This window comes from Phalacrocorax carbo, chromosome 9, assembly GCF_963921805.1.
Source record: "Phalacrocorax carbo chromosome 9, bPhaCar2.1, whole genome shotgun sequence".
Taxonomy (NCBI): Eukaryota; Metazoa; Chordata; class Aves; order Suliformes; family Phalacrocoracidae; genus Phalacrocorax; species Phalacrocorax carbo.
The window spans coordinates 17,616,760-17,636,740 of record NC_087521.1 but is presented as its reverse complement, the minus strand read 5'-3'; the positions used below and the strand labels follow the sequence as shown (position 1 = coordinate 17,636,740).

Genomic DNA, 19,981 nt, shown 5'->3' with positions numbered 1-19,981 from the left:
CAGACTGATAAATGCACCAGGAAGAATAAAATAAAATGTATTAAAAGGGGAAAAGATTAGAAAAAATAACAGTCATGCAAGAATCTTAATAACATGGAGGATACACTGCCAGAACAGGAGTCAATCCACAGTCTGAATCTGTACCAGAGGTGGGGAGCACTAAAATCCCAGTGCTCTTATTTGACAAGTTCTGGCTCTCAGGTACTCTTCCTGCCCACAGATTTAGTCCATGGAGTAATATGGCTATGAGCAAGTGTAGGTGAGGACAAAGGCATTTTTAGAGTTAATGGCAACATCTTCAGATTTCTACCTAAAGTTAAGTGTGTAAGTGAAGACTGTAGATCCCAAACAAAGGAGAACCTGAGTTTGAAAATGTTGGGTTAGAGGTTTAATAAAAGATTAGCCTCACTATTCAAAAATGGATAAGTAATTAAAAGACTCAGTGATGTACAGTTTCACCTGCCTTTTCCAGATATCAAGCCTTGTACAATGAATTTGTTATGCAGAAACTGGAACGCACACATATCTAATAACAAGGAATGTTAGATCGCTGCACCATACAAGCTGGCATAGCCAAATCAAAGCTCATTAGCAGAAATGTATGCTATGGGACACATGGGAAAGAATATTGTCAAACCTCTTTCTACCCCTACTACAAACCAACACCAAAATTAAAACCACGTTTGAATCTTAAAAGGAAACAAATCTTAAAAGGAAACTGCACATTTTAGTCAGTAGGTAGTGTTAGCAAGGTTTTCGTCTCTTTGTTCTTTTTTTTCCAAGGACCACTTTAAGCGTGCAATGTGCTGTAATGCGTGGTGCTATACAATTGGCATAGATCTCAGCTCAGTAACAATGAATTTTCCTGGCAGACAAATACTTGGTCGGATCAGATCATGGAAATAAGCTCTTTTGGACTGAGGTTTGCATGGAATTGTACTGGTATGTGTGCATTGACCCCAAGCTGAAAGAATGTTTTATTTCAATGATTTGAGTGGAAACTGATAGTATCTGTTGTTTTCAGAGCAGTAAAGACATAAGAAAAGGGTTTTTATGTTATTATTTTTATTTTGCTTTAAAGGAGCTCTAGAGACCTCACAATATTTTTGCCAGAGAGAAAATCAGGAGAGGAAAACTGCAAGCATGTATTTAGCTTATATAATATTTAACAGGATTAAATAAAAATGCTAGTGATGAAGAGTTTTACCCTGGTCTCTTCCAGCATGAAAATTTCTTGACTTCATGTGACAAAGCAATTCACAATGAAAAGAACTACGAAGATGCAAAATATCTCAGAATCACAGAATGGTAGGTGTTGGAAGGGACCTCTGGAGATCACCTTGTCCAACCACCCCCCCTAGTTGAGCAGGGACACACAAAGCAGGGGGCACAGGAACACGTCCAGGCAGGTTTTGAATGTCTCCAGGGAAGGAGACCCCACAGCCTCCCTGGGCAGCCTGTGCCCCTGCTCTGGCACTCTCACAGTAAAGAAGCTTTTCCTCATGTTTAGCTGGAACTTCCTGATTTATGAAAGGGAGGTCCTGCCTCACTAACCTGGTCTCCTATGATAAGGTGACCTGCTTAGTGGATGAGGGGAAGGCTGTGGACATTGTCTACCTGGACTTTAGTAAGGCCTTTGACACTGCCTCCCACAGCATTCTCCTGGAGAAGCTGGCTGCTCACGGCTTGGACAGGTGCACTCTGCACTGAGTTAAAAACTGGCTGGATGGCCAAGCCCAGAGAGTGGTGGTGAATGGAGTCAAATCCAGTTGGTGGCCGGTCACGAGTGGTGTTCCCCAGGGCTCAGTGTTGGGGCCAGTCATTGATGATCTGGATGAGGGGATTGAGTGCACCCTCAGTAAGTTTGCAGATGACACCAAGCTGGGTGGAAGAGTCGATCTGCTGGAGGGCAGCAAGGCCCTACAGAGGCACCTGGACACGCTGGATCACTGGGCCAGAGCCAACGGTATGAGATTCAACAAGGCCAAGTGCTGGGTCCTGCACTTGGGTCACAACAACCCCATGCAACGCTGCAGGCTTGGGGAGGAGTGGCTGGAGAGCTGCCTGGAGGAAAAGGACCTGGGGGTGTTGGTTGACAGGTGGCTGAACATGAGCCAGCAGTGTGCCCAGGTGGCCAAGAAGGCCAATGGCATCCTGGCTTGTATCAGGAATGGTGTGGCCAGCAGGAGTAGGGAAGTGATCGTGCCTCTGTACTCCGCACTGGTGAGGCCGCACCTCGAGTACTGTGTTGAGTTTTGGGCCCCTCACTACAAGAAGGACATTGAGGTGCTGGAGCGTGTCCAGAGAAGGGCAACGAAGTTGGTGAAGGGTCTAGAGAACAAGTCTGATGAGGAGCAGCAGAGGGAATTGGGGCTGTTTAGCCTGGAGAAGATGAGGCTGAGGGGAGACCTTATCGCTCTCTACAACTACCTGAAAGGAGGTTGTAGCGAGGCGGGGTTCGGTCTCTTCTCCCTAGTAACAAGCGATAGGACGAGAGGAAATGGCCTCAAGCTGTGCCAGGGGAAGTTTAGGTTGGATATTGGGAAAAATTTCTTCACCAAAAGGGTTGTCAAATATTGGAACAGGCTGCCCAGGAAGGTGGTTGAGTCTCCATCCCTGGTGGTATTTAGAAGAAGGATAGATGTGGTGCTTGAGAATATGGTGGACTTGACAGTGATAGGTTAGTGGTTGGACTTGATGATCTTAAGGGTCTTTTCCAACCTTAACGATTCTATGATGCTATGGTTCTATGATTCCTGTGTTCTAGTTTGTGCCCATTGCCCCTTGGCCTGTCATTGGGCACCACTGAAAAGATTCTGGTCCCATCCTCTTGACACCCACCCTTTAGATATTTATAAGTATTGATGAGATCCCCCTCAGTCCTCTCTTCTCCAGGCTGAACAAACACAGGTTTTTCAGCCTTTCCTCATAAGAGAGATGCTCCAGTCCCCTGATCATTTTTGTAGCTCTCTGCTGGACTTGCTTAAGCAGTTCCCTGTCCTTCTTAAACTGGGGGGCCCAAAACTGGACACAGTACTCCAAATGCTAAGGCATAGTATAGGGGGAGGAAAACTTCCCTCGACCTGCTGGCCACACTCCTTTTAATGCAGCCCAGGATACCATTGGCCTTCTTGGCCACAGGGGCACGTTGCTGGCTCAGGGTCAGCTTGCTGTCCACCAGCACTCCCAGGTCCTTTTCAACAGAGCCACTTTCCAGTAGTTCAGCCCCCAACCTCTACCAGTGCATGGGGTTGTTCCTCCCCAGGTTCCCCTCAGCCCAGCTCTCCAGCCCGTCCAGGTCTCACTGGATGACAGCACAGCCTTCTGGTATCAGCCACTCCCCCCACCTTGGTATCATCAGCAAACTTACTGAGGGTACACTCTGTCCCTTCTTCCAGGTCATTGATGAATATATTAAACAGGACTGAACCACAGACCCCTGGAGAACACCACCAATTACAGGCCTCTATCCAGAATGCGCCATTGATAACAACCCTCTGAGTTCTGCTGTTGTCTATCCATCTCACTGTCCACTCATCCAATATGTTTTCTTAAGGCCTACACAATAGTAGCAAGAATAAATGCATTGCCAGTTCAGACCTCTAAAAGAAAATATATCAGTAAACAGAAACAGCTGCACTGGAAAGAGATGGAGGCTGAAGGTTTTGCTAGAGGATTAAAATGTGAGGCTGATCAGCATCAAGATAAGAGGGATTTTATGAGCTCCCTTGAAGTCAGTATCAACCTCTTAGCCTTCCTGCTTGTTCACTGTTGCTTGTAGAGATGCTTAACAGAAGAAATTTATAAACATCACACTAACGTAATCAACCCAGTGAACTAAATGTAATGAATAAATTAAATCAGCTGATTTAGTCTTTTTTAATTTACTTTGCAACATGATAAAAACTTCAGTATTTATAGAAGTACTTGATTCTTTGGAACAAAGTCTATAATGCTTTTTAGCATTGGGGAGGCACTGAAAAAAAGAACACTGAAAGTTTGGAATAAACTTGGTTTTCACGTGCATGTGTATAACACAACTTTCAGAAGTGTATGGTACAAATGAAGAACAGAATACGTCATTCATTATCAAGGTACTACTAAATGAGAGACTTTTCAACTTTTATGGCCATTACCTTATAAATACCTTAAAACTTTGTCCCACACAGTTTCTTCACTCACTGACCGTATAGGTGAGCTTGTGGATAGCCAACCAGATCCTCACTGCATGCCATGGCGTAGGTGCCTGAATGCACAAGACCTCTATAATATGTTTAAGCCTTAGTTAAAAAAAACCAAATACAAACAAACCAAAACCCAAAACCAACCAAACAAAAAAAAAATACCTGTGGAAATTTCTTATATTTTTAAACTAGTTTATTTTGTAACTAGTTGTATGCTTGAGATCCTGCTGACTATCCTCAAATTTACAGAGATATGCAGGTATGATAAAAAAAATGTTGCATCAAACATACAAATGTATCATCCAGTAGAGGAACAGGAAATACAGGCAGGAACTTTTTCACTGCATCCAGTGTTACTCAGGGTTTAGCAAAAAAGAAATAGTTGCAAACAAAACAAAACAAAAAAGTTAATAATTTAAATAATTATTATATTTTGTATTTTCTATTTGCAAATGAAAATTGGTTTATCTACGGCTGTTTGCTCTGAGGTATTTGCTCATACAGCTTTCTATATGATGAACCTTTTATTGTGCAGGGTTTTAGCCAGACACAGACTTTATTTTTTCTCTTTACAGAATGATTCTTTACCTCCTGACCCTTCAAAAGCTACAACTCGTATTCTGAGCATCTTATCCTAAGTGTAACGCTTCTAGCAGTACAAGTAAAATCATTGTGTTGGGCTGCTCTATGGGTTGAACCTGCTGTGAGACTGAGGCAAGGCACCACTGACACAGGGAGAACTGACTGACAGTGACACTCTGGATTCTACCTAATTGAGGTTAGCTCACACCCTTTATACTTTTAGACACAGCAATTCCAAAGTAATGAGGAATATGAACTGAATTAATCAAAGGGATAAGAGCAAGTTAATTTTATTTCAAAAAGTAGTGACAATTGCTGAATTTTTATATGGACAAATAGGGACAAACAGAGGTACCTGTCTATGTAGATAATACCATTTCATGTGTCTATATGTGTTCTACAAAATTATTTCCATAGAAATGACTGAGGAGTCATAACGCTAATTTTAGACCAACTTTGCACTAATTTTACTTGCTTCAATAGATTTATGGTAAGGGTCTCCCTGAAAGAAAAAGATTATCCTTTTCCACAAGCAATAAAAATGCCTTTCACTACTTTTAGGTGACTGAGAAATGGACGTTAGGAAAATGAATACTGAAGTATGACACTTACGTGTAGTAGCATGTTTGTGGAACAATCGACAATCCTGAAAAAGCCCTCTTAGCAAGAGAAATGAGGCAAAAAATTCCTATCCACAGAATTGTTTCACTGCTTGTTATTTTGAACTTGACATAAGGCTGACATTTTTCTTAGAGATTCACTTTTGAATCCTGCAATAAGATATATTTTACCTTTCTTTTTTATGTTATTTGGGAAAGAAATAAAAGCTAAAACTTGTGAAGTCTTGTCTCATGACCTTCTAAGGAATGATTCTGGTATTTTCAGTCCTTCACCTTGGCAATACTTTATTTGCCATAATAATTAATAAAAAGTACTATAATCAAAGCTCAGATATTCCCCTCAGAGACAACACCAGGTAAGTTATTCCCTATCATAAAATACCAGAAAATTATATCATATTACAAAGAAGTATTACTAGCCGTTCTGTCACCTCAACTGAAATTACAGAAAAATCTTTTTACAGTAAACAAATTAAGTAAAATCAGATGCCCACTAAAGGTTTAATAATGTTATAAAGTGTTATTTGATTTCAACTTTTTCCAATTCTGTACAATGAGAAGAGATTTGTTGCTTGTGAATTAACAGGATGGGCAATTAGTCTGCTCTTTAGTGTAATTAATACTTCGTATCTGTCTGCCCCAAATCATAGAAGATCCTTGAGATCTTCATTTCAGCAAATTCTTGCCTTCCCCAAAATCTTTAAAGGTGTGTTCTGAACATTAAATCCTTGCTTTTTACTCACTCTCTGCTGTCCTCCTGTCATGATTTAACCCCAGCTGGAAACTAAGCAACATGCAGCCCCTCACTCCCTCCCTCCCTGGTGGGATGGGGGAAAGAATCAGAAGAGTAATCTCATGGGCTGAGATAAAGACATTTTAATAGTGAAAACAAAAGCCACACATGCAAGCAAAGCAAAGCAAAGCAAGGAATTCAGTCACTACTTCCCATGGGCAGGCAGGTGCTCAGCCATCCCCAGGAAAGCAGGGCTCCATCATGGGTAATGGTTACTCCAGAAGACAAATAGCCACCACTCTGAATATTCATATTCCCTACTCCCTTCTTCTTCCCCCAGCTTTATATGCTGAGCATGACATCATATGGTTGGGGTCAGCTGTCCCAGCTGTGTCCCCTCACAGCTAATTGTGCCCCCGGCAGAGCACGGGGAGCTGAAAAAGTCCGTGACTAGTGTAAGCACTACTTAGCAACCACAAAAACATCTCATTATCACCACTGTTTCCAGCACAAATCCAAAACACAGCCCCATACTAGCTACTACGAAGAAATTTCACTCTGTCCCAGCTGAAATCAGGACACCTTATGTCTCTGAGGAAGTAGGAGCACAAGGTGTGGGAGTAACTATTACTCTCTTGAAGTGGGAGAATGCTCTCAGCTGCTAGCTTAGTTGCCACTTTGGAGACTATATCTCACCATGTATCTGCTGAATATCCTTTCCTGAGCAATCAAAGAGTTACTGTCCTAGTTCAAAGCATGTTACAGGCACAGTTGCTTCTGACCCTGTCTCCCAGCTGACTGCCAGGTGAAAACTACTCATGGCAGTGTTTCTTCAGGATATTATCCAAATTCTCTGCCCAGGAGCAGGAAATAAAGCAGTTGTGATAGTGTGATCAGAGAATTGGTCTCCCATGTGAGGCATGACAACTCCCAGAGGCTCACTGGTTACTCATACATATACTGTGAGTGTGATAAGTGACTGCAGACACTGGCTCTAAGGAATTTTTTGCAAGGGAAACACGCTGCTGGATTCCTCCTAAGACTACTCTTATCATAACGATGTACAGGCTTGCAGGTGTGGCCAGACCACAGATGGGGCCATGTAGCCCATCCAAACCACTGAATTTGTAAACTCCAGAAAAAGGGAGAAAATTTTCATCTTGAAATTCACCAGCATTAGACTGTTTCGAATTTGCTGAATTTAGATGGGGAATATGTACTCCTCAGATAACACTACCCTGGAGTCTATCATCATGGATAAAACTGAATTCTGCCTCTAAGATCACCTTTGGAGAGCCTTACTGATTGAGAGCTACCCAAAGATGCACCAGCTGTTGGCAACACCACCACAAGGGCAACTGTAAGGGAGGTTGGGGCAGCCTGGCTTATGAGTCTTAAATTATAATTGGCACATTTTTAAATACAGGTACTTTGTCTGGCTACTGATTTCTTTTCCCTATATAAGCTAGAAAAAAAAAATGAGTGGTTGCTTAGGAAGTTTCATCTATGTATTGTTTAAGAAAACCTCCAGACTCTCACAAATGTGAAATTAAAAATCTAAATAAATAAATTATTTAGATTTCCGGTCCTAGTGTATAAGAAGCTCTACAGACAATTTGACAGAATTAATTATTTAAATTCTCATAACAGGTAAATAACTTTGAGATAACTTTGCGTGCTACGTTTTTAATACTCATCTCAAAAAGTCCTACAGGCTACGAGATCCTGGTAAGATCATTTTATTTACTAGCAGTTCAACTATATCATCTTATCTTAAAACAGATTTTACAGTGCATAAAAAATCCAACAAATACATGCCATTGTTTTTCAGTCAAATTTTGTCTAGTTTTTAGTGCTTCTTATGCTATAAAATATGTCTAAACGTTTTGTGTGCAAAGGACATATTAAGTTATATTTAAACAGGGTGCAGAAGCAGCTGGTGTTGAAAGGCAAAGCAGGAGAAAAAACACTTGAAAGCTGTGCTAAAATTGTGTCCTTTTAGGGAACACCTAGATTTGACTGCACTCTATGAAACAGTTTTCCTCTTACAAAATACTGTGGTGAAAAAATGAAACTGTTTTTAATATAAACAACTCTGTGTAACAAAATTTAATTTAAAAATAAAAAATACCCCAGAAGATCAAAAAAGAACAATGAAAATACAGACATCTGAAATGTGCTCAGAATAGTATGTTTCCACTTTTCATCCACTTTTCTTTTCAATATTACCTTTAATTTCTATTTTATTTTTCCTATTGCACATGAGAGTAAACATAACAATAAGAAAATATAAATTTGGCATATCAGGCAATCCTTAAAGACCAGAAGATGAATTAAATAAATGAAAAACCAGTATTGAATGTCCTTGAGTAAATGCAAAATAACATAGACCAGTATGACAAAGGTTAAGAGCACAATAACTCACAATTAGTAACACATGTAAAAGGATAACATTAGGACGAGTTTTCAAACAGGTTTAAAAATGCAGTAATGAAAAGTTCTTTGACATCTTGTTTTAGTCTTTATAAAAATCATTATGATCAGATGTTTAACACAGACTCTCAACAAAGTGGTTGAAGCATAAGACAGTAGAAAATTAGAAAGGTAAATAAAACATAGACAGGCTAGATGCATTAAGGTATGGTTATGATTAAATTTATTCTTGAAAACCTTTGGGGAAAAAAAAAGGTTACGGCCATTAGTGAATTCTACAGAGCCCTTTCCTTAGCATGACATTATTCAATATCTCTATTAATAGAGTAAATTGCACCTAAAATTTTGTTGTAAGATTCAGGGACTGCTATCCAAAAAAACCAATAAAATGCTAAATGAGTCTAAAACACAGAAGAGGAAATTCAATGGAAACATTACAGAGGATCTACACTGACGAAGAAACCATCAAACATCCTCATAAGAAAGGATATCTGAAAAATGGAGTATGTTAATGGGGAAATATTGCTAGGCATTAACAAAAAAGTAAATGGGAGTGTGAGGAAAACGTGTCAATGCAATGGTGTTTTTGTAAAATTGAATTAATAAAACACAAATGTTATTATGTAACGGAGGAGTAAAAGTGTAGTCAGCCAGCTACCACATATAATTATCTTTCTCTACTCAGGCGGAGCACAGCCCGAGTTGCAACATTGTTTCCAGCATTGGGCTCATCACCTGAAGCAAAGTTATAGAAGAATGCAAAAAAAAGAGCAGTTTAAGAATTTAGAAAACATGATCTCCAAGGGAAAAAAAAAAATAAAAATTAAAAATTGACAGACATGTATTTGTTTAGTCCAGAGAGAAACATTTACAGTGGGGTACGATAATGCTTGGAATTTTAACATAATATTACATATTATTGTATAAAAGATAGTAGTCAATCATTATCCATCTCTACCACAGTAGACATGATTTTTAGGAAGAAAGATCTAGGCTGTGTATTAAGAAAGCTAGACTGTATATAAAGAAAGCTCTCACTTTCACTATAGCTACGTGCTGGACTTACGGTGGGCTGACAAAGCTGGATACTAGGATCTTAAAAAGCAGAAAAGATAAAATGTGGACAAAAGTAGTGTGGAAATAATTGATCCTGCCTCAGACAAGAGGAGTGGCATATCTGACATCATAGGATCCTTCAATTCTAATATTTCTCTGATATTAAAGCTAAGAAGTACTATTATTACTATATTCATCTAATCTTGAGCACTGGAATGGAGCTTTATGAGTTTATCAAGCAAAGAATCTTGAATAATATTCTTGGTGGATAAATGTATACAGGAAGAAATTTTATTTATTTATTTCCACTTCAGGAAGAAGAAAAGAAATCACAGAATGATGCATTACAGAACAATATATTTTCTGACATTCTAATGCAGAGAATAGGAAGCTGTACAAGACATTACTGTATTAAAAAAACAGGGACACACAAAATACCCTCAGAAAAAAGAACCAATACATATGGATCCTTTTGAACAACCCAGTAGTTTTTTTTCATAGAATGTTACTTTAAAGTTTTAAAGAAAGGGAAGTTTATCTTTTCTGTTCCTGTCTGGTTCTTTTCTATCCTGTATCTCCCATCTGCAGAGACTGACTTGTAGGAACTTGCAGCATAGAGCATTTTGTAAAAATGTGGACTCCACATGTGCAGCAGAGAAGCACAAGCATGGACTCTGGTTCCCTGACTCTTCCACATCAAGGCTTTCTGGTATTCTTCTAGCTGCCTGTCCTCCCTCATACATAATGTCACTTCTGATACTGTGTAGAAGAACCTGAAAAAGATAGCTGCTGCTGAGATCTGAGGTACCCTTAATGCTTCATTCACTGTTACTGCCAGTGGAATTTAAGGAATTACTTTTCCAGTGATGAATCTAATTTTATCCTGGCCCTGCATCACTGACATGGTGGAAAAATATACTCCAAGCATACTCATATTTCACTTCTCCACTTTCTGCATCCCTTCCCAACATTCTGATGATGAAACTTTTTTTGGCTACTCCACGCTGTGGTTGCACTTGAACTGGCAGCTGGGTGGAATTGCTCTTGGTGGTGTGTCCATCTCTTCACCACTGCACCCTGTACTTCCAGTGAGCTGTGTGATGTGATACAAAATGGCACATGGGAGTTCCCCAACCACTTGTACTTGTAAACCTCCCAGCCATGTGTAAGTTAATCGTGTTAATCAGGTTAGTGACACTAATACATTAATATCACATATGAAATGTGTGACAAGAATTTGAAAAGTTTAAGAACAGCCCTTCAGCTCCTTCAGCACGTAAAATAATATTAACTGTAATATGAAGACAGCATTCAACTGTCTCATGATTAGAACAGAGGAATGGTTATGTGATTTTTGTTTTAATTTTGTTTGTCACTTAGTCATTTACTTGAAGTGTACCTTGGACAATTTGCTTTACTTGTTCTCAGATTGTTTTTACCCATATTTACCAAGAATCAATTTTATTGTCAAGATGGGTTTCATTTACTGAACACTGACCAGTAAGAAGCTTTTGAGTCAGATTTTTGGTTTATCTTAGTTTATTCTAAAAGGAAGGGTGTTTACATAAACCCAGTTCCAAATTCTGAATATTTCTGAAGTTAGGGACCTTTGGGTCTATGGACTTGATTCAGGCCAGTTTATAATTTTATCTGAAATGAAAGCATCCAGAAATATGAGCTATAACATACTGAACGCTTACAACTTTACAGTCCTCCTGACGTTAAGGCATCTCTTTTCCTATTTCTATTATTTCTGTATCCTGCAGTTACTGTGGAGGTGACGCTCTTGACTGTATCACACAAAAGCTCAAAATACACTTACCAAATATCTTCAGATCTAGGAACAATAGAAATGCATGCCTGTTTTTTTCAGGACTACCAGATGAAGGGCCAATGAGCTGTGTCTTTGTTCACATCTGAATCCAGTAAACACAATCTATCAAAGGCAGCAGGACCAATCAGGTAGTACTGTGGAAAGTAATTTGCACAAGTTCAAAATCAGGGTTGCTGTTTTCTTCACATGTTGTGTGAAGCTTGCTGTCATAAGCACAATGCCAGACGAACCAGAGCCAGAGCTGCCTTGCATAAGGTCAGTAATAAGAACTATCAGACACTGGGCTGCAGTAGCATAGCTAAAACCTGCATCTAATATCAAAGGGGTTTTAATTTAAGTATATATATATTATTTTAATAACTCTTTCTGAACAGGTCCTGCATCAAGTGACAGGATATTGAATCAGCACTCCATATAAAATGAGATATGGCACACAAAAAAAGAATAATTTGAAAGTAGAGAAAAAAATCATACGGGCAAGATGGGATTTTCAAAAGCATGAAGTGGAGTTCTCCAGTTGACCTGAATTCAATATTAAGACATTCAATGACTTCCACAGGAGCAGATTACGTACCATGCTGTTCACATTTGTGATTCCCACTCACAGCTATTTTTCATATATCTGAGAATAAAGAAACATAATATGCTAATGACTGTTCAGTTATTCTGGGATTTTCTTACATTTAATTTACAAAGTATGTAAGTACACATGGCTACAATTTGTTTGCCACATGCGATCTATTTGCCTGGTGCTTTATAGTGAGCAGTGTAATTGAAATGTTGACCAAATAGATAATTAAACCCCTTAAAGTATCTGAGATGCTTTTTAATAAGTTTCTGTTCTACATTTTCAAAATGTTTCTAGCTCTAAACTTGCTTTAAAATCCTGTAAATCCTGTTTAAAGTCCAGTAAATATTGCTGAATTACACAGTGATTTTCTAGGGCAGACAGGCTGACAGATATGCTTATCTATCCCTCACTGACAAAACTATAATGACATTTCAATTGCAAAAAAAAAACATTTAAAGAAACAATTACAAAAGAGCTGCAAAAAATACCTAAATAAAACACTAAAGGTGAGGCTATGCAGATATGTATATTTTCAGCTGCATCACCTGCAGAATAGACAACTGTCTAAAAGATGCTTATTGACATATCTGGCAGGCCAGTGTTAATAGTAAAAATACCTTCTACAGTATTATTCAAAATATGTTGGTTAATTACATGGTATGGACATGAGTTCTTCACAAGAACCTTATGAAGTTCAACAAGGACAAGTGTAAGGTCTTGCACCTGGGAAAACATAATCCAGGAGTGCAGCACAGACTGGGATCCACCTGGCTGGAGAGCAGCTCTGTGGAAAGGGACCTGGGGGTCCTGGTGGACAGAAAGCTCAACATGAGCGAACCGTGTGCTGCTGCGGCCAAGAAGGCCAACAGGATGCTGGGTTGCATCAAAAAGGGCATCGCCAGCAGAAAGAAAGAAGCCATCATCCCGCTCTACTCAGCGCTTGTCAGGCCACACCTGGAGGACTGTGTCCAGTTCTGGTCCCCGCTATACAAAAAGGATGTGGACAGGCTGGAAGGGGTCCAGAGAAGGGCCACCAAGATGATCCAAGGACTGGGAAGCTGCCATATGAGGATAGGCTGGGAGAACTGGGTTTGTTCAGTCTTGAGAAAAGGAGGCTCGCAGGGGATCTCATCACCATGTACCAGTACTTAAGGGGTAGCTACAAAGAAGGTGGAGACTCCCTTTTTACACGGAGTCCCATGGAGAGGACAAGGGGGAATGGACACAAGTTGCTCTTGGGGAGATTCCGATTGGACACGAGAGGGAAATTTTTCACATTGAGGACAGTCACCCATTGGAATAATCTCCCCAGGGAAGTGGTTGACTCAGCCACGTTGGACACCTTCAAGAGTCATCTGGACAGGCTGCTGGGCCATCTTGTCAAGACTGTGCTCTTCCTAGAAAGGTTGGACTAGATGACCCCTGAGGTCCCTTCCAACCTGTGATTCTGTGATTCTGTGAGTGTAGATACAGCCTCTGAGACTTTAGCTTTCATTATTCTTAATGGCAATATCAGATTTAACAGAGCAAAATAGGACAAGGTGTAGTTTGGGTATGATGTGAGGTGACAGAGAAGTACCATCAGAAAAAGCAGGATGCTTTTCATGAAGGAAAGGGAGTGATGCAAGGGATGCCTTCTCCCTCCATGGCAACAGAGCTGATGGAAAAATGTATTGAATGTTTTAGCCAAGATGCTTGTGTATTAAGCTCCCATTATGTCAAGTTAATTAATCCCATGTGAGAATAATTTATTTTATCATATGAAAAGCAGAAATGAATTAGCAGGAGGAAAAACTGTTGTACCTCCAGCTTATGCCTGTGGAATATGGGTCACAAACCCACATCCTAGGCAGAGAAAATTACGATCATAAATAATAATCCATCCAATGCCCCTCACACAGGAAATACGGAAGTCTCGGAGAATGCCAATAAATTGAGTTTGAACGAAAACAGGGTGAATTTTCAACAGAATACTGGAGACAGAATTAAACAAGATCTAATTATAAGGTTTTAATGGGAATATGATTAACTACAGCATAACAAATATTAAACACAAAGTATCAACTATAATTGTCTTCTGCAACATTTTGCTGATTGGGAAGTTAGAGAGCATACAAGGAGAAATTTAATAAAAAGAACAAAGGAATGACAGAAATCAAAATAGATAAAGAGAATTGTTCTATTGGGCTAGACTTACATTGCACCTACACTACTATCCTGTCCCTAAAGAATGCATAATATAATCCTTTTTTTCTCAGATCTAATTTTGGTCTGCAGAGTATGCCTCTCTGCAAAGCCAAAAAATACACACGTTGTTGAAAAAGTGCATAGGCAAAGCTTTAGGACGAGCTCAACATGCAGTTTTGTCAATACTCTGCAACTTAATCAGCTTATGCTGAGGAAGCATCTAGAGCTGTGTCATCTGTAGGAATCTCTTACAAGATATCTGCAAATAATCTGATGATGTTGCAATCTAATATCAAAGGATTTTGGTTCTGTTCTGTAGTTCTTCATCACAATACAGGAATACAGCTCCTCTGGACAGAACAATTGACATGACTTTTTTACCCCAGTACTACTTTTGCAAGTAATAAGGACCTTTAGAAGAATATTTTTAATATCTCTGTGTTTTCCCATAGAAGTTTTTTTTTTCCAAACATGGTGGCACACTAAAGAAATGTTTGGCTTTTGCACTCAAATAAATCCACTACACCTATATCAAATATATGGAACTTTTTGTACAGTTAAATACAATATATGGAATTTTTTTAAAAGTAAACTAAATATAGACTCAAGCTTAATGGGTTTAATTGATCTTAATTCTATCAATATAAAATTTGCTGTGTAATCATACCAACTTACCTTGTTATTCTCACAGATGGCTTCATTTAATCAAGATGCATATCTCTGAAGTATTTAAAATGAGAAGACCAAGGGCATCAATGTTCAACTGGAACCATGACAAATATTTAACATTTAGTGTCCTATTTTGACATTAGTACCAATGGTATTGTATTTCAGGATGGTACTCTGTTGTTACTATGCTGCAATTACAAAGCAAGAAAGCTTTGACCCTTGTACTGTTTTTACGTATTAGGCAACATTTGTTAAAAGAAAATCTTCTATTGTTAGGAGTAGTAATGGTTGTATCTTCCCCACATTTCAGATTTAATTATAATAACATTCTTTTATCTGAGAGATTACTTTTAAAGTCTTTTTCAAAAATTCTGTAGAGTTGTTTATCATTGTACAATTCTTGTGTTTCTTTGATAGATGAGGTAATTGCTCTTTATCAGTTTGGTAAAAATTTTAAGAAAAACGGTGTTGAATGAAGTTACTATTGATATATTTATTTTGAAAGACCATGTAATACAACTTCATAAGGTCATATAAATTTGAGGTGAATAGCTGTTAGGTCATCTGGTTTAGGTCAGCCACAAATAACTCAAATGAGTTTTGCATTATTTCTATTGAGTCCCCTGGGAAATTTTTCTGCAGACATAAATTTCAATTATAGAAATTGTATCCTCAGAGTCAAACTAAATTTTTCTTCACTTATTTTCATCTCACTCCCCGCTCTTATGTTCTTGGGTTTAGCCAAGATGCTTAATGTCCTTTTGTAAAAACAAATAAACCTTTAATTATCTTTTTCTCTTTTATTCCAGAAAGACAAAGGAAGACTTGAATCCTTCTTAGTAAGGATGAAAAACTAATAGGGAAGAGGACATAAACTATGCATCAAAGACCTCAGCAATTAGTTTGAAAAGAAGCAATAAACCATTGTGAAACTCTAAGCAAACAGAATGCAGGTAGGCAACATTGAAAGCACGGGATTACAGTTAAGTTTGTTTTGAATCAATGACAATTTGAAAGGCAAATATACTTCTACCTAATTGTGCCTCATCTGTATGTCACTGATTACTAGACCTTGACCTGTATTGCCACAAGCCAGCCATGAAGGAATTAGGATATGAGAAACAAGAAGTTATCCCAATTTTTTGTATTATCCTATCAGTGTTTAAGAAGGCTACTTGCATCTAAAGTAATTTTCCATGCATTTTCTAATAAATATTCGTGATTTTCTAGGTAACAATATCCGTCTGTCACTCTCTTATCTGAATAGTTCATCAACATTTACTGTTTACTAGTTTAAAACTGTGAGGTTCTCCCTATCATGGTAACAGCGCAGCTCTGGTTTCATCAGAGTTAGAGGTGTATGTAACGGCTTCAGGGCTTTGTCAGTCAGGCATGACATTATGACTGTTATTCAGCACCCTAAGTGCTTTTCCAGGTGAGATGGTTTATAAATAGAGTATAATTATTATTATTAAAACATATTGTAGGAGGTTCTACAATGTATTACCCTGTAAAAAGTCTCAGCTTTCCCTATGTTTTTCAGCCTCCATACAGCATTACAAGCAGCAATTTTTATTCCTGTCCCCATTACTAGATCTCCTTGGACTTTCTGCTTGCAAGGTTGCACTGTTGTATTGAACACTTAAGTTCTGTCTTGTTTCTCTGCAAGTGTATTACACTGCATTGTTCCAGGGTGAGTTAAGTATCTTAATTCAGTTAAGTAGTCCCACTGAGGTAAATGTCATATTTTCAAAAGAGCTCAGGTCTCATATGGGCATCAACATGAATTGTTTAGGTTTTGAAAAGTACTCGTGGAGCAAAATTTACAATGATCTCAGTGGAACCTGAGGATTTTTGATAATCATGTCTTAACCTAAAGTCTTATATCACTGTTCTATACACTGACTAACCATTCCAGAGTACTTTCTAAGTTTTGACTTTATAGGTATGTGCAATACCACAAAATTGGTTTTGAACCATGTGTTTTATTACCTTTTTCAAATATGAAATTAGTGTACTAAATAAATCTGACTCCAAACAAATTCTTTACTCTTTCTTCTTAACTATGCATTACCACTTACTCTCTACTTTTGGTTATAGTGTATAGCTATAGCTAGTTGTCTGCAAGACATTTTTAACTTCAATCATCTGATGCCAACTGCTACCACAGTTTCCTAAATATCCCATTCTTTCCTTAATGCTCAGCATGTCTTACATTAGTATTTATACCAGTCACCCAAAAGGAACCATCAAGAGTTAGCAGAGACAAAACCCATCTCAGGATGCACCTGCCCCTAATGACGTTATTTTATATCAAATAAAGGAATTTGATAAGACTGGATCCAGATCCTGGCATATTTCATTTGATTTGCATGATTATTTCCACAATGTTTCCTTTTAAAAATCAGTTATGGCTAATTACAATTTAGGAAGCAGAGGCAGTTGCTTTTAGGTTTAAAGAAAGAAAAGCACTTGGCTGTTAAATTTCAGTGGCTGCTCACTGAGAACTTCATGTTGATCTGTCAATATATTATTCCAGGAGCTTTTCTTTAAGCCATAGTAAAGCAATTTTATGTAACAATACAAGAAAAAACTAAACAACCCTGATCAAGTTTGGGTCATGAAAGAGCTTGAGTTCAGATAGTTCAGCTTCAGTGAAGCCAAATATTTGCTGTGTCCTGGTTTTGGCTGGGATAGAGTTAATTTTCTTCAATGTAGCTGTAGTGTGTTTTGGATTTGGTATGAGGATAGTGTTGATGGCACATGGATGTTTTAGTTGTTGTTAAGTAGTGCCTATACTAGACAAGGACTTTTCCAGCTTCCCATGCTCTGCCAGGAGCACAACAAGCTGGGAGGAGATGGGTCACAGCTGATCAAAACTGGCCAAAAGGATCTTCCATATCATATGATGTCATGCTCAGTATATAAAGCTGGGGGAAAGAAGAAGGGAGTGGGGAATATTTGGGGTGATGGTGTTTGTTTTCCCAAGTTACCGTTATGCGTGATGGAGCCCTGCTTTCCTGGAGAGGGCTGAACACCTGCCTGCCCATGGGAAGGAGTGAATGAATTCCTTGTTTTGCTTTGTTTGTGCACACAGCTTTTGCTTTTCTTTTTCATTATATTATTATTGTTGTTATTATTACTAATATTACTATTACTGTTTTTCTTTCCCTATTAAACTTTCTTTATCTCAACCCACAGGTTTTCTCACTTTTCCCCTTCTGATTCTCTCCCCCATTCTGCTGGGGGGAGTGGGTGAGGGGCTGGGAGGAGCTTAGTTGCTGGCTGGAGCTAAACCAGCCACACTGCAACAAAGCACATCAACTTTGTGATGTAAATGTCCCTAAATAGTTACAAGGAAAGTCAGTCGTTTCCCTAAAGCTGGATTCAAAATGTCCTGTGGTCCCACAGACAAAGGACTTGGAATTTGCCTTCTGCCAAAGCTTCTCGGGAGCACAGAGGCCAAAACAGGGCTATGCTGGGGAACATGTCAGGAAGATACTTGTGTTTACAGATCCAGATTCTTCAGAATTGTGTTTGGCCAAAATGTTCAGGACAGATTCTTCAAATCACTATAATTTGGGGAGAGAAATTCAGTGTAATATGTCATGGTTGACCTGTTTCATGTAAATGCTTTTCACTTTCAAAATGAGAAAAATAATTATCCTAGCATCTTGTATGACATTGTGGTGCAGTATTTAGCAAGTTGTACTGCAGCTTGGGTGTCTTATGTTCCCATTTTACAACCTGACCATCTAGAAATCCTTGTTTGTTTGATTTTAAGCCTTGATCTATACCTGTGTAACAGCTGTATCCAGTTTGTTCATCTACAAATAGTCTTAGTGTTATTTGAGCTGGGAAGCCAAAGGTGATCAGAAAATGAAGAAAGGCACATGACTTCCTTGAGTACTTTGGTAAGAGAAACTAGGATGCTGTATGGTTTTCTAAGCACAAATGCACTTTGACCATGTGCATTGTTGCAGACAGTGTCTTCAAAGGACTGAAGGTTTATCAGCTGTCACATTATAATACCAACCTGCAAACTAATTAAATGACATAATTTTTTAGCTGAGGAAACACAGGTAGAGATAAGCAGTTTATATGTTCATGGTTTTCTATAAGAAGTCAGAGTTCAAATACACAGAGAACGTGGATATTGTGCCCACATTCTCTTTATTAGATGGGGATAGGTTCAAAATCATCATGACGGTGTTATTTTTCCATCATTTACAGCTTCTCCCTAGTTTGCTGCACATGAATCCAAACAATGTCTCAAAACCAGAATTCCAAAGAGCACGTGAGAAGCAGAAAATATCTGACAAATGAATTCTACCTGCATATCTATTTGACCTTGCTAATAACTCTGGCCATCTAAATGGCTTTAACTTCAAGGCAATAGTAATATGCCTTGACTGGTGAGAGCTGTGGATATATGAAGGGTTAACTTAGAAATGCAGTAAATTGTATCAATCCTTGATTGCGATGTTGCACAATACAGCAGACAAGAATCAATATGTATCAATATATTATAATACATTTTTATATTGAAATCATTTATTTTTCTTCTAACAGGGACAATTTCATTTTGGCAACACAGCCAAGAATCTGCAGAAGAATATATGCAGAGGATAACCAGTTGAGGCAATGACACTTTAATATTCTCCTTCTTCCTCTAACCTAGTGTATCTGAATGCAAGATTTGTCTGTATCATTTAGCATTGCTCAAAGCCCTGGAAATTGTGTGTAGTGACTTTGAAAAGAGATACCCTCTAGTGGTTACATTTTCAATACAAAATGGATATCATTTGCTCCTCAGAATGGAGTATTTACTTAAGAACTAAAGAGATGAAAAGAGCATTCTCTCTTTTCCTTTGCCTCTGTATCAGCAAAGGGAAATAACCTTGGGTTTCTCTGATGTCTGACAAGTTAATTGCATTCCTTCTTTTATCACTTCAAGTACAACACTGGGAGGCTTCATAGTCTCTTGGCCCTGTTCTGGACAGATATGACAAAATTTAGTCTCCTGAAATAGATGTACAATCACCTTTTGGCCTGCTTTCAGTGAAAATATTTTTGTCTTCATTTCTTTCAATGTCAATACAGAGTGGATTG

General features: G+C 38.5%; 1 long non-coding RNA gene across 1 annotated transcript in view; it reads left to right on the top strand.

The window, feature by feature from the left end:
• The first annotated feature begins 1,226 nt into the window (after positions 1–1,226).
• LOC135315016 (uncharacterized) overlaps positions 1,227–19,981 on the top strand; it is a 41,704-nt gene continuing 22,949 nt past the window's right edge. The window contains exons 1-3 of the long non-coding RNA XR_010374449.1: positions 1,227–1,308; positions 4,760–4,822; positions 15,683–15,822. This is a non-coding gene — a long non-coding RNA (uncharacterized LOC135315016). The remainder of the gene's footprint in view (positions 1,309–4,759; positions 4,823–15,682; positions 15,823–19,981) is intronic.